The sequence below is a fragment of the Lagenorhynchus albirostris genome, chromosome 5 (genome assembly GCF_949774975.1).
Source record: "Lagenorhynchus albirostris chromosome 5, mLagAlb1.1, whole genome shotgun sequence".
NCBI classification, from domain to species: domain Eukaryota; kingdom Metazoa; phylum Chordata; class Mammalia; order Artiodactyla; family Delphinidae; genus Lagenorhynchus; species Lagenorhynchus albirostris.
The window spans coordinates 74,241,225-74,256,232 of record NC_083099.1 but is presented as its reverse complement, the minus strand read 5'-3'; positions in this window follow the sequence as shown (position 1 = coordinate 74,256,232).

The following is a 15,008-nucleotide window of genomic DNA, read 5'->3' as shown; positions in this document are numbered from 1 at the left end:
GCTAGAAAATAGGGGTGGTTTTTTTTGTTTGTTTGTTTTCTTATTAGTCATCAATTTTATACACATCAGTGTATACATGTCAATCCCAATCACTCAATTCATCACACCCCCACCCCCACCCCTCGGCCTCTCTTCCCCCTTGGTGTCCATACGTTTGTTCTCTACATCTGTGTCTCAATTTCTGCCCTGAAAACCGGTTCACCTGTACCATTTTTCTAGGTTCCACATATATGCGTTAATATACGATATTTGTTTTTCTCTTTCTGACTTACTTCACTCTGCATGACAGTCTCTAGATCCATCCACATCTCAACAAATGACCCAATTTCGTTCCTTTTTTATGGCTGAATAATATTCCATTGTATATATGTGCCACATCTTCTTTATCCATTCGTCTGTTGATGGGCATTTAAGTTGCTTCCATGACCTGGCTATTGTAAATACTGCTGCAATGAACATTGGAGTGCATGTGTCTTTTTGAATTGTCTATCTTTCTGTGAATGTGGTTTTTGTTCCACAGGCTGCAGGATTGTAGTTCTTTTTGCTTCTGCTGTCTGTCCTCTGGTGGATGAGACTATCTGAGAGGCTTGTGAACGTTTCCTGTTGGTAGGGACTGGTGGTGCATAGAGCTGGGGAAAATAGGGTTTTAAGATGAAAAGAAAACTTAAGTGGAATGGCCCTCCTTCAATAAGTTCTGTGGTTCCAGTAAGGATTTTTATCTTTAAGAGATATGCTCTTGTCTTTTAAGTTTTGGGTACTTTCTGTCTCATCTGTTTTAGCTGTGCATTTTTTTTCAGGGTGTATGCTACCAGACATGCAATAGTTTAAATCCCAAGCTGATAGACTTAAAACATAAGGTATATTTATTCTGATGGTTTAGGCCTTGCCTGTTTTCAGAAGTTTCTGATTAGTTGACAGCATTAACACTAAATTGCAGTTTACAGTATTTCTGCATTACAGCCATATATAACATCAAGCCATTGATTGTGTATTTTTCTTCATTTTGGCTTTTACATCCTTAGTTATCCTACCCAGGTTGGTTTTGCAGTTATCTATCTCCTAGGCGAAAAGGCTTGACCGAGGAGAGTCAACGCTACTTTAGGTTTTGGTTAATAGGTGCTTGGCGGGTGGCTGTGGGATTTTTGTCCTTCTTTATTCTTAACTTAAATCCACCACAAAAATTACGAATCACTTTAACAGAAACACTAAACACCACAAAAATAGAGAAAATTCAGATTTGTATCTCATTGACTGTGTTGATATTTTCAGAGACATCCTGAGTTTTAAGCTGCCACAGCTCCTTCCTCGGGGGTTACACTGCCAAAGAGTACTCAAGCACTCTTTGCTTGAGTCTTCCCCACTCTACCTTGTGTCCACCGCACTCACTTGGGTGGGTTGAAAAGCTGTTGGGTTGTAGAAGTTGGCAGTCGTTTTGAGAAAGGTCGTGGTGCAGTGTGTGAAAATTTAGGTGCTAGGAGCTTACTGGTAGAAAAATCGTAAAGAAAGAGCTCTATTCATAAACATTCTGTCCAATTTCGGGAACCTTGTAAGTGTGTCAGTTTTTCCTCCCTGAAAACACTCTTTACCCAAATAATCATTGCAGAAAAATAAACTAAAAGCATTATCAGATAATAAATACTTAACTCTCATTTGACAAAAAAAAGAAAAAGAAGAAAGAAAGAAAGATACAAAGGAAGGAAGGAAGGGAGGGAGGGAGGGAGCGAGGAAGGAAGGAAGGAAGGAAGGAAGGAAGGAAGGAAGGAAGGAAGAAAGGAAGGAAGGAAGGAAGACCCAGCCACCTGCCATGGGGATCCCCTAGTCTGGTGGAGTGAGATGCGTCAGCACAGATCATGTTTGTCATGACTAAGCTATGTTGCCCATGATGGCCAGCTAGACTTACATTCACCCAGGGACCTCAGCATGCTGTCTTCCCTCTGCTTGAGCAGAGAGAAGCCTGCCTCTGTGCATCACACAGGCAATGCCCGCCACCTGCCCGCCAGCTCCTCTGGGCCTCAGCCAGCTCTGGGATGAGGCATGTCCCTCCAGCAAGCAGCCCGAAGCCACACAAGCCTCTGTCTTTCACTTCTCCCTTCCCCCAGAGGCTCCAAAGGTTCCTGACAATTGGTACCTGTGCCAGCCACCTCCTGCACAGGTAGGGGAATAAAACAGAACCATCCTCCCGGAATTTACTTGCTACTAAGCGTAAAGGTCTATGCCAGCTCTTTTGTGCTTGTTATCAAATTTTTCTGGTCTTTTTTTTTTTTTAAACTATGATTTATTTAGTATCCACTATGTTTGGCATTTTGATGTATTATCTCTAATCATTGAAACTTCTTGAAGTAGGTGTTTATCCTGTTTTACAGATGAGAAAATTAAACACAGATGTTAATTTTTTTGTACAAATAATGTCTATTGAGCACCTGTCTGTGCAAGGTATGAGACTAGAAGCAGAGATAAAGGCAGTGGGGAGAAAGACTGCCAGTCTCTTCCCTCCTCAGTCTTGTCTGGAAGCAGATATTAAACAGAAAGGCAAGCAAATAATAATTGTGATAAGTGCCATGAAGGAAAGTAGAGAACATTTTAGGGACATACAGCAGGAACACTTACTTTAGTGGGGGGCAGGCAGGAGCTAAAGGAGGAACAGGAGTTAGCCAGGGAGGGGTGGGGCAAGATGGCTGTGAGCAGAGCAATGGCATGTGCTAAGGCCCTGAAGTGAATAGAAACTTGGCCTAATCAAGGGTCTGAAAGAAGGCCAGAAGGATTGGGGCCAAGACAGGGGAATGAGTGGAATGAGGCTAGAGAGCTGGGTAGGAGTCAGATCCTTCAGGTTTTCAAGCTCTGCAAGCATAAGGATCTCCTGGGGGAGCTGATTTCAAGGCCGGCTCTGGAGCCCACCCTCCACCGAGTCTCAGCCAGAGCACCTGCACTTTTACCTGTTTCCCCAAGTGATGCTGAGGCAGGTAGCCAGAAGCAGACACCTCAAGGAGTACAGATGTTGGTGTCATCAGCCATCTGAAGGATCTCAGACTTTTCCTAAGAGGAGGGGAAGCTGTTGAGACCAAGACCATACAGCATGCTAGCTGGCAGAGATTTGAACTCAGTTCCATCTGATTCCCAAAGCAGGGGACACTGTCTCTTCCTAAAAGGAAGGTGGTGTCAGGTGGGTGCACTGAGGGCTGGAGGAAGGACCGTCCAGGGGAGGGAACAGTGTCAGCCAGAATCCTTGTGGCTTGGAGGTAGGGGGTCAGGGCAGCCACAGCCACTGGCCTGAGCAGAGCCAAGGCTCAAGGTCTCCTTTCCCCATCACCTTGTGAGGGCATCACATGTTCCTGTCCCAAGTACTTTTGCATCTGAATCTCATTTTGGCTTTACAAATACTGTACCACTGTGAAGAGGAAGAGTCTACTGGGACCATTCTCTTTCTTCTCCAGTGAATACACTGAGGGTCACCTAGGTGAAGCCACCGTGAAAGAATTTCAATGTACAATAGAACCTGAAACTATAACATGGAAAATCTCATGTACGGGCCCTCAGGAAAACAAAACTTAAGGACCAAGAAACTGATTTTTCATAAATCCCTGATTAACAGAAGAGTGATAATATTGGAATTTTCTTAAATGATATGGAGGTGATCAGGGGTTGCTTCATATCAACCTTGCGGATTTTTGCTTATAGTTTCCAGAGGCATGAAGAAGAAATGACCCAGGTCAGGTTGGTCTCACAAAATGAGCTGAATTGAGCTTTGTTTATATGACTGGACTGGTTTTGTCTGCTCGGGGAATTTTCAAAGCTGGTCTCTGTTTGTTTTTTATTGTAGCAAATTCTAACTGAGTCCCCCACTCTCTACAGTCCCTGCCCATAAATACAGACTACCACAGATCCTCATCAGACTTGCCTGTAGCTTGCTACAGTTTTCGTGTCCTCAACTGCAATTCTTCTGCTATTCTGGAATAAACTTATCTTTTTGATAACTTTGAGCTTGCCTCATTTTACCTTTTTATTTAGGTCAACATTCCTTGGCGTCTGAAGTAAGATCCAAAGGAAATGACCTCTAAAGGACGACGCCCCTCAGAAACCAGCCAGGTGCATGCACTGAGCCCCTTGTACTCATCGCTTCCATGTGTTACCCATGACTTCCAGTTTGGTGAGTCTCCGCTCAGATTCTGAGGTCCCTCCCTTTGGTTGAGTTCTCCGACTTTATGACTTTACTTGGGCTCTATTTAAAGGCTTTGTCCTTTTTGGTGAGTACTTGTTTGTTTTCTTATTGGAAGCACGCTAGAATTTTGGTATAATTCCTTTGGAATTCTTGAGTGCAAAAATGAATGAATGAATGAATAAGTAAATAAATAATCAGTGGGCACAGGTCAAGCAAATAAACACTACGAGAGCACTCCCCGCTCCTCGTTATGAGAGATTTCGATCTTGAAGCAAGACTCCCATGAGAGCTAAGTTGGTTGTGGACAGGCCAGATTGACATTAGGTCACCTGCCAACTGCAAGACAATTTCTGTGTAACAAGGGATAACTGGTCATGAGTCAAACAACTGAGACAAAGGCTGTCTGCCAGGGGAAAAAAAGAGAGAGAGAGAGAGAGAGAGAGAGAGAGAGAATCCCATGAAAGGCACTCTGTGAAACAAAACACAACTCCCAACTCTGAAACCACCCCTTTCAGACTATTTAGGAATTTTCTTTTGCTCTGAAGAAAACCTCTGAGATATGTAATCCCAGTCATCTGAATGCTCTAAGGGTGGCCCTCCTTCAAGGACCCTGGCTGGTTTTATGTTAAAAAATTATGGTCTCTCCTCAGATGCATTTTTGACTAACTGGACCAACCTTACTAAAGATAATTTAGAACTTCAATGGCCACTATGGAGAACCTTAGATCTCCCCAAACTTGTTTTTCTATGGACTAAATTAGAAGACTGTGTCAATAGAACTAAACATATGAATGGAATAGCTATTTTACTTGGTGACTAAAGACTTCTAAAGTATTCAGAATTCTAAAATTGTTTCTTTACAAAATACTATTTCTAAGTTAACAGAAGGAGATTAAACAGAAGGAAAATAAAAAAGGAGATTTTTTTCTAGTTTTTTTATTGAGATATAGTACAATATTATATGTTATAGGCATGTAACACAGTGATCCACAATTTTTAAAGGTTATACTCCATTTAGAGTTATTATAAAACATTGGCTATATTCCCTGTGTTGTACAATATATCTTCGTAGCTTATTTATTTTATACCTAATAGTTTGTATCTCTTAATCCCCTACCCCTATCTTGCCCCTCCCTCCACCCTTCTCCCTGCTGGTAGCCACTAGTTTGTTCTCTGTATCTGTGAGTCTGTTTCCTTTTTGTTATATTCACTAGTTTGTTGTATTTTTTGCATTCCACATATAAGAGTGATATACAGAATTTGTCTTTTTCTGACTTATTTCACTTAGCCCAGATTTTTAAAAAGCATTTGAGGCCTCTTCCTCAGCAGCACCAGCCAATGTTTCCCTAATCCCATTACTCTGCCTCCTCTATATCCACCTTTGCCCTCTTCTAATCTCCTTCCTTTATCTGAACTCCCTTTCTTCTCTAGTGCTGAAACTAACCAACTGAGTCTGCTAAAATATTCCCTTTTTAAATTAGCCCTCCTGGGACTTCCCTGGTGGCACAGTGGTTAAGAATCCGCCTGCCAGTGCAGGGGACACGGGTTCAATCCCTGGTTCGGGAAGATTCCACATGCCACAGCTAAGCCCATGCACTACTGAAGCCTGCGTGCCTAGAGCCCGTGCTTTGCAACAAGAGAAGCCACCACAATGAGAAGCCCGTGCACCACAACAAAGAGTAGCCCCCACTCACCGCAACTAGAGAAAGCCCACAGGCAACAACAAAAACCAACACAGCCAAAAAAATTAAATAAATAAATATATTTTTTTAAATAAAATAAAATTAGGCCTTATGGGATTAACAGATACATACATAAAATAGATAAGTAACAAAGATTTACTGTATAACACAGGTGACAATATTCAATATCTCATAAAAACCTATAATGGAAAATAATCTGGAAAAAATATATATAACTGAATCACTTTGCTGTACACCTGAAACTAGTACAATATTGTAAATCAACTGTACTTCAATTAAAAAATAAATAAATAAAATTAGGCCTCCTGAGGATTTCTTAAATCCCACGGACCAAAGCTGAATTTAGAACTATAATAAAAGATTTTTCCCAAGGTAACTGAGGATGCTCAGATTCGCTGAAGAATTCAGTATTGCAATTCAAATTTATCAACCTGGCTTCTCCGATCTTTATCAGTCAGTCCACATGCTTGCTGGGGAAGGTCAAGTCCAGCATTGGATGAAAACTGCTAATTGGGAAAGCCCCAAACAATCTTTAGCATTCCAATTAAGTCAACCACCAGATTTTTTATATGACCAAGCTCGTATGTTATATGACCAAGCTTGTATGTTATATGAGCAAGCTCGTACCATACTCAAAGGTTGCATCTCGCCATGCCAAGGGCTTTCTCTAAACTACTAAACTAGAACAAATTTCAGGTGTGCACCCAAAAGCCTGCCAAATATATTTATGATTACTACAGCAGACTCCAAATTGTCTTTAAACAAAATTCTGGACTCCCTATAGACATTGAATCCACCGGGGTGGCCTTGAATTTAATGCTTACAAACCATTTAAACAGAAACCATTTAAACCTTTTAAAGAACTATACCTTAGACAAAAATTAACAAAAACGCCTGAATGGCATAATTGATGAGTAATGCTTTCTGCGAAAGATCTTGATCAAAACGGGGGAAATGTGAAAGAATTTCCATCTAAAATGGAACCTGAGGATATAAAATGGAAAATCTCTTGCCTGTACCCTCAGGAAAACAAAACTTAAGGACTGAGAGACTGATTTTTTTGTAAGTGCCTGATTTACAGAAAACTGGTAATATTGGAGTTTTCTTAAATGATGAAGAGTTGGTCAGGGGTTGCTTCATATCAACCTTGGGAAATTTTGCTTATGGTTTCCAGAGGTATGAAGAAGAAATGACCCAAGTCAGGTTGGTCTTGCAAAAGAAGCTGACCTGAACTTTGTTTGTATGACTGAACTGGTTTTATCTGCTCAGGAATTTTCAAAGCTGGTCGCCATTTGTTTTTTATTTTAACAGACTCTAACTGAATTCTCCCTTCTGTACATTCCTGCCCATATGTGTCCTGAATTGGAATTCCTCTGCTATTCCTGAATAAACTCATCTTTTTTGACAATTTTGTTTTTGGTTTTTTTGCGGTACGTGGGCCTCTCACTGTTGTGGCCTCTCCCGCTGTGGAGCACAGGCTCCGGACGCGCAGGCTCAGCGGCCATGGCTCACGGGCCCAGCCGCTCCGCGGCATGTGGGATCCTCCCGGACCGGGGCACGAACCCGTGTCCCCTGCATCAGCAGGTGGACTCTCAACCACTGCGCCACCAGGGAAGCCCTTTTCTGACAATTTTTATCTTACCTCATTTTACCTTTTTATTTAGATTGACACCATTTACTTGATGGCCTATGTTAAGTCAGTGAGTAGAAAAATGTGCTAGGGCCTGAGGAAGGAAGAGGACTGGATTTGCCAATGGGCAGCCAGAGTGGTCCTTGCATGTTCCAGAGGTTATGAGACAGCAGCAACCCCTGCTGTCATCAACCCCTTGGAGGCAGGAGGCTGGAAAAAATGAGCTCTGGATTTTGATCACAGGAGCTCTCTGTGTGGGCGCTGCTTTGGCTCAGGGAGGTCATGGAGATACCGAAACCTGGACAGTCTCACCACTGTGTGACTTTGGGCGGCTGCTACCACTTTGCGCCTCAGGTTCCTGTTTGTGAAATGAGGTTGGACTAGTCAGTTGCTATAGCCATTTTCAGGTCAAACACTGTGCGACTCTGAGTCGGGTTGGGTGGGTCCCTGATTCCGGAGGGTGCTGGCACCATGGATGTTTGGGGCTGAGACAGCAGTGATCCCAGTGCCAAGAGGAACAAGGAAGTAAGGGAATGTTTCAAATTCAGTTTCAATGTGGGCTGCTGTGAGAACTGGGTGGGGAATGGGGTGAAGGGTGGGGCTGTCACAAGCAGAGAGGAGGTGACTGTGGGCTCAGACCCCGGGGCCAGGCAGAGGAAATGGAATCAGCAGCATGACATCCTGGCAGAGGTGGGGGCAAATGTGGGGCTCCCCTAGGGAGGGACCTTGCTGGTCTCCACTGGCCCACAAGAAGCTCCCTCTCCTCTTACAGCCAGGTTGGATCAGAGGAGTAGGACCAGGGCAGTGGCTGATGAAAGGGAAGGTGGGGCATGGGAGGCTTTGACTTCTCAGTCCTCAGAGATTTTTTGCCATCACTCAGCACCCCAGTCAAGCCCTCACCTGCCCCTTCTCCCCATGTGAGAGCTCAGAGCAGGTGCCTCCCCCAGGGATGGTCTCCACACTCTGTCCACTACTGCAGAACTCCACGTGGCTGTGCAGACCCACAGCCATCTCTCGGCCTTCCCAGGCTGGGATGTGCATCTCCTCCTGGCTTGTTCTCCTGCATTCAACCTGAAACTGCTCTGAAGCCCCAGCCCACAGCAGCCTGGTTCCTCTGTCCTCCTGTTTCCCACACCTCTCTGCTCCCCACTGCCCTGCTGTATTGGGCACCTACCAAATCTCCTGTCCGTGTCTAATTATGCACCTCCCTGACTCATCTCTCCTCTTCTTTGTCATCCTTCCCCTTTTCCTCAATTCTCTCCTCCCTCATACACCTCAGGCCACTAGCTGGCCTTTTGCCTATTGCTAAGATGGTAGACCCATGATGACCCCTTTGATCCTCAGCAAATTTAACATTTATGAAAGATCCACATTTCCTAAAGCCCATAATTCTAGAGTTGGAAGGTGCTCCATGGGAGGTGACAGGGAGCCTACTGATCACGTTGGCCGGGCCCATGCTCTCAGCCCAGCGGCGAAGCGTGAGGTCTTGTCAGTGCCCCAGCCTCTGGGGAAATGATTCCTGCTAACCACACCCACTGGAGGACACCTGGTATATAAACCAAAATGCCAGTTAGTTAACTGAAAATATAAGATGAAACTCCCAAAGGGTCTGAATGCTTGATGCCTGTTGATTTATTCTCCCCAGTTCTAGTCTGTTCATCTTCAGTGGGGTCTGTCCCTTTGCAAGGATTAGAACACTTGCATCTGATGACAGGGCATTTCCTTCACAACTTGTGGGTACCTGAACACTCAAATTAAGTAGCTTGGTGAGCCTAGGATCAGAATTAGGGGAGAGGGGAGTATAAGGCTGCATTTCCCAAAGCACAACATTCTCACATGAATAACTTTCCCAAAAAAAGGACGTGTAAAGCCAGTTGCATTTGGAGAAGGCTGCATACTTCAACCCCCTCCTGCAAATTGACAGTGTGTGTTGGCCTATTCAAGGCTGTGAAATGAACAAGTTTACAAGAAATTTTCCAAATTTATTTGAAGGTGAAACTGTTTTCCCCCACACTCCCTAATACTATCAGAAGGCTAATGCTGGGCTACTGTGGGTAATGGTTTCTGGGAAGTGGAGAGCCGTGCTCCTGTCCCAGGGCCTCTCCCCTCCCATCAGGCTGGCCCACCTGGTTCAGCTTCATGGGCCCCCTTTCTTGTTCTCCTTGTTGACCAGTTTCTGCTAGCACATTCTTTCTTTATCCGTGTTATTTGCATTATCAAGGCTCTGACAACCCTTCTATACCCTGATGATAGCTTGGGAAGCCTTTTTGTGTTTAAGACGACTTCTATACCAGCAACAGGGGATGAAAGTGCTGTTTAGGAGAACCAGGAAGGAATTCAAGAAAAAAATCATAAAGGGCAGGTGCACTGAGCCAATAAGGGAGCAGATGTCCGTGAGGGATTTAGAAACACAGGCACGGACCTGGGCTGAGTTTGGGGATGAGGTCTGGGGAGACCAGAATTGCTCTGACTTACACAGTGACTAGAACCTGGAGTGTCAGGGGTGATCTTAGAGGGAGAGGTGAGGAGAAGCCTTGGAAAAGGAGAGGAAGCCAGATTTCACAAATAAAAACATAGAACATCCAGTAAAATTTGAATTTCATATGAACAACAGATAATTATTTTATATATTCCATGCAGTATTTGGGACATACTTATATTAAAGATCATTTGTTGTTCATGTGAAATTCAAATTTAACTGAACGTCCTATATTTTATCTGACAGCTCTGTGCAGCAAGAAGGGGAGGCCTGGGTGGCTGGGAGTCGGGGGTGCTGGGGGCAGGCCTGAGGCAGGTGACAGGAAGACTGCCTGCCCCTCTGTGACAGGCAGCTGTTTGCTGTGCCGTGCGTCCAGTGACCTGGAGACAACAGTCAGTGTTCTGCTACAGGGGGGTGCCTCATGGGGCTGGGGCACAGGGCCAGGATCCAGGAGAGGAAGACTTTGTCTCACATTTGGGTTGGCACAGGGACAGAGAGAAAAGCAGAACTGCCTTGTGCAGGGTAGAGCCCAAAAAGTCACCAGGCAGGAAACTGGAGGAGGGGGTCAGGGTGTAGGGGGCTGACACAAGAGCATCCCTTCCAATCCCCCACCACCAAAGGGTTCTCAGTGTCTGGGAGGAGCATTGAACTTGATGAGGGAGGTGGGATGGGACTTGAACCCACCATATCTAGACTTCAAGGAAAGGATGACTCCAGTTGACATTTGGGTCTTATATGTTTGTATATGTACACATGTGTATGTGTGTATGATCTTACCTATTACATGTTAGTTTTGTTAGTCTCTCAGAATCCTAGAGATGGGATAACAATCCTTATTGTTATCCTTAAAAAGGACTTCAAAGACCAATTATTTCAGTACTCTCATGGTAGGCATGAAGAAACTGAGGCCCAGAGGAGTGAACCGGCTTGTCCAGAGTCACACAGCTGAGCCAGAACTAGCAGCCCCTGTGGTAAACACAGCTCTTTCTGCTATTCTAAGTTCTCTCTCCACATTCAAAAGAGTTAACATTGTTGTGCCTTGTCTATAAAATGGGGACAATAATAGTTTATCATAGGACTGTTGTGAGGATTAACTAAAATGATACATGATTAGAAGTGTCCACCACTGTTACCTGTTTTTATTGTCATCTCTTGACACCTATGTTGTTTCAGTCCTCTGAAAAGCTGTTGCCATGACAGGATTAGACATGCAAAAGATTAATTGGAGGAAAAGCCTCTGAAAGGAGGGGAGTATATTTGTTATCTGTTACTGCAGATCAGATTACTCCAAAACTCAGTGGCTTAAAACAGCAAACGTATTATTTCACAGTTTCTGAGAGTCAGGAATCTGGAGAGACTTAGCTGGGTGCTTCTGGCTCAGGGCCTCTTGGAAGGTTGCAGTTGAGCTGTCAGCCGAGGCAACGGTCAGCTAAAGGCTTCCAAACTCACTCAGGTGACTGTTGGCTGGAGGCCTCAGCTCCTTACTGTGTGGACTAGAGCTGCTCAACAACATGGCAGCTGGCTTCCCCCAGAGCAAGTGATCTGAGAGAGAGAGAGGGAGAGAGCAAGACAGAAGCCACAGTGCCTTTCATAGCCTTATCTCAGAAATGACATACTATCTCTTGTGCTATATTCTACTGGTCACACAGACCGAACCTGGTCCAATGTGGGAGGGGACTGCATAGGAACACGAATACTGGGAGTTGGGGATCATTGAACGCCATTTGGAGACTGACTACCACAGGGAGGGAACCAGAGAGGGTGAGAGCAGCCTTTGGACCACGATTCAGAGAAAGAGGAAAGGAAAAAGGACTGGGTAGCAAGAGTCCTAGGTCACAGCTCAGTTCTAAGATGGTTCTCATCAGGCCAATAGGGTGTTCTCCAGCCAGAGTTATGCATTGGAGAAGCTCCATGGTTTGCTGGAATGGGCCTGCATTATAGTCTCACTGTGCTCAGGCATTGATTGGGAGCAGCCTAAGGTGGGGGGTAGGGGGAAGAAATGGCCTCTGGGCAAAAGTGACGGCAGACACAGAGGGACAGCAGCTGGGTTGTCAGTCAGTTATGCTCCTTGCAGCAGGAGACCTGAGCAGTGCATTTTCATGGCTGTCACAGAACCCTGCCCCACAGTATATAAATGTAATCAAAGAAGCTGTTCTTCAAAAGATATTATGTGTGGTGGGCCCGGCGAGATGTGAGGCCAAGCGCTAAGTGAATCACAAGCAAGTGATTTTCTTTTCAGTGGACAAATATTTTCTAAGTTTCAGCTCTGCCTAGGCCTGGAAAGACACCATCTCTGTCCTCCCGGCATTCCCAGCTGAGCCAGCCTGACAGGTAAGCACATATCTGGGAAGGCTTCCCGTAGGAGGTGACACCTCAGCTGGATCTTTCAAGACTGTAGGGATTAGCCAGGCAAAGAAAGGAGAGGGCTCTCTGGCAGAGACAGAAAAAGGTGAGGCCTGTGCAGCCCTGACAACCAGGACAGTCTGCAAATCCCTTCACCAGGGACGCACACCTGTCACGTCCTAGGGGAGTGTAAGGTCTCAGGCCAGGCTGGATAGTGCTACGGACCACAGCACAGCCAGTGGGACAATGTGATGCAGATGCTCATAGACAGTGAAGCAGGGCCAAGAGTGAGGTCTGAGGGGCGGGTTGAGGCCGGCAGGAAAACAAGACTCAAGGGCAGAAGCTGGGAGGATGCAGAACAGACTGAGGAGTTCAGCGGAGGTGGGTCAAGGCAGGTTGCAAATGATGGGAAGTCTCGGGGGCCCAATGACCTATTGTGCCAGAGGCAAGGGACACACGTGAGCACCAGCCTGCAGAGGCACACAGGGCCAGGCAGCCACCAAGCAAGAGAAGCGGAGGGGATGTGAGAGGTGACCAGGGTGGGGCTGAGGCTGGGGAGTGGCTGAGGCTGGCAGGAGCGCTCAACAATCTCCCACTGGGAGGAACCAAAGATGGGAGAAGGCGCGCATAAAAAGTTGTGTTGACTCGTCTTGGGTTCCCAGAGTGACAACCAACAATTAAAGAAGGCTTGAGAGTAGAAAGGAGGGAAGGGGGAAAGATGGCTCCGAGGATGTACCAGAGGAGGAAGGCTATGGAGATGGCATAGTCTGTGAAATGGGGCAGAAGAGGCAGAAGGGGGTGGAAACGAGGGAGAAAGGACACAGAGGAAGACACCGAATAAGAGCAGGTGGGAATGAGTATTGGAAATAGGCTGGTTGTCAAGGAGCTTCTGTGCCCAAATTCTTGTACCTTGGAGTCACATCACATCCAGGAGGGAGATTCCCCTCTCCCCACCCCCTCCTGAACTTGGGTCTGGGAAGGGGGGATTGGAGGGTGGGAAGCATGGGGAGCAACTACAGGGCTTGGGGGATGTAAGCAGAGAAGGCATGCCTCCTCGAAGGCCCTGAGGAGCGCATAAGAAAGCCTCCCTCAGTTAGGGGTCTGCTCTGTACCCTCTGGGAACACTTTACCTTCCCTCATAACAATCCTCGAGAAGGGGATTACCATCTTATGTCAGCCCAGAGGAGACTGAGGCTCAGAGAGGTCCAAATGGGTGCATTCCCAAATGTAGCCCTCAGACCTATGCTGGTCACCGTGAGATAACTACAGAAACTGGGAAGAGTTTTTTGGGAACTTCGACAGCACTGTGACAGAGAAGTTGCTTCTCTCTTATATAATAAACATTTGGAATAAAACAGCTAGGAATAAACTTTAAAAGAATTGTGAAAAAGTCATATGGGGAAAGCTTTTAAACTGTTAACGAAGGATTTAAAAAAGAAAGTCCTGAATAAATAGGAAGACATGTCGTTTTCCCAGATGAAAAGCGTTAATAGTATAAACATGTAATTCTCCCCATATTAATCTCTGCAGTTAGAACTAAAATGCTAATGTTATTTTTTGAAACTTGAAAAAAATTTTATTTTTTAAATTTATTTTATTTATTTATTTTGGCTGCATTGGGTCTTCATTGCTGCGCGGGCTTTCCCTAGTTGCAGCGAGTGGGGGCTACTCTTCGTTGCAGTGCACAGGCTTCTCATTGCGGTGGTCTCTCTTTGTTGCAGAGCATGGCCTCTAGGCACGTGGGCTTCGGTAGTTGTGGCATGCGGGCTCAGTAATTGTGGCGCACAGGCTTAGTTGCTCTGCGGCATGTGGGATCCTCCCGGACCAGGGCTCGAACCCATGTCCCCTGCATTGGCAGGTGGATTCTTAACCACTGTGCCACCAGGGAAGTCCTGAAACTTGAAAATTTGATTCTCAAATTCACATGGAAAAATAAATTTTGAGTAACTAGTCAGACATCAAAATGTAAAACTATAGTAACTTAAAGTATAGTCTTGGTCTAAGAACTGGTAAATAGATCAATGTAAGGGAACAATATCAGAGAAAAATTCACGGAAATTAAATGAAGATTTTTGACAATTTGAAACTCTGGTACTAAATGAAATAATATCTCTATGTGTTTAATAAACGTGTCTCTAGGAATGTTTATTTCACTTTATAATGTCATTTGAAAGACTTCTATATTCATGGGGCCCATCAAGCAATATTCATTGAAAGCAAGAATTTTTGAAAAAAAAATTCCACAAAGAAAAGAAGTGAGTAGTTTGCTTCACAAGATAGTGATTTGAAAACCAAGATACTCTTGGGGAAACATAAATTTCACAAATGTTTGGCTAAAATGTGACGGGTTGGCAAATTACAGACCAAATCCAGCTGCTGCCTATTTTTGTAAATAAAGTTTTATTGGAACACAGCCACGCCCATTCGTTTCCATACTGTCTACAGCTGCTTTCATGCTACCATGGAAGAATTGAGTAGCTATGGACAGAGATTGTATGGTCCTTTGCAGAAAAAGTTTGCCAGGCTCTGCTCTATGTAATTGAATTAGAATAAATTAAAAGTCAGATGAAGGGTATCTGATTGTGCTACAATTTATTTATTTTTTGCGGTATGCAGGCCTCTCACTGTTGTGGCCTCTCCCGTTGTGGAGCACAGGCTCCGGACGCGCAGGCTCAGCGGCCATGGCTCATGGGCCTA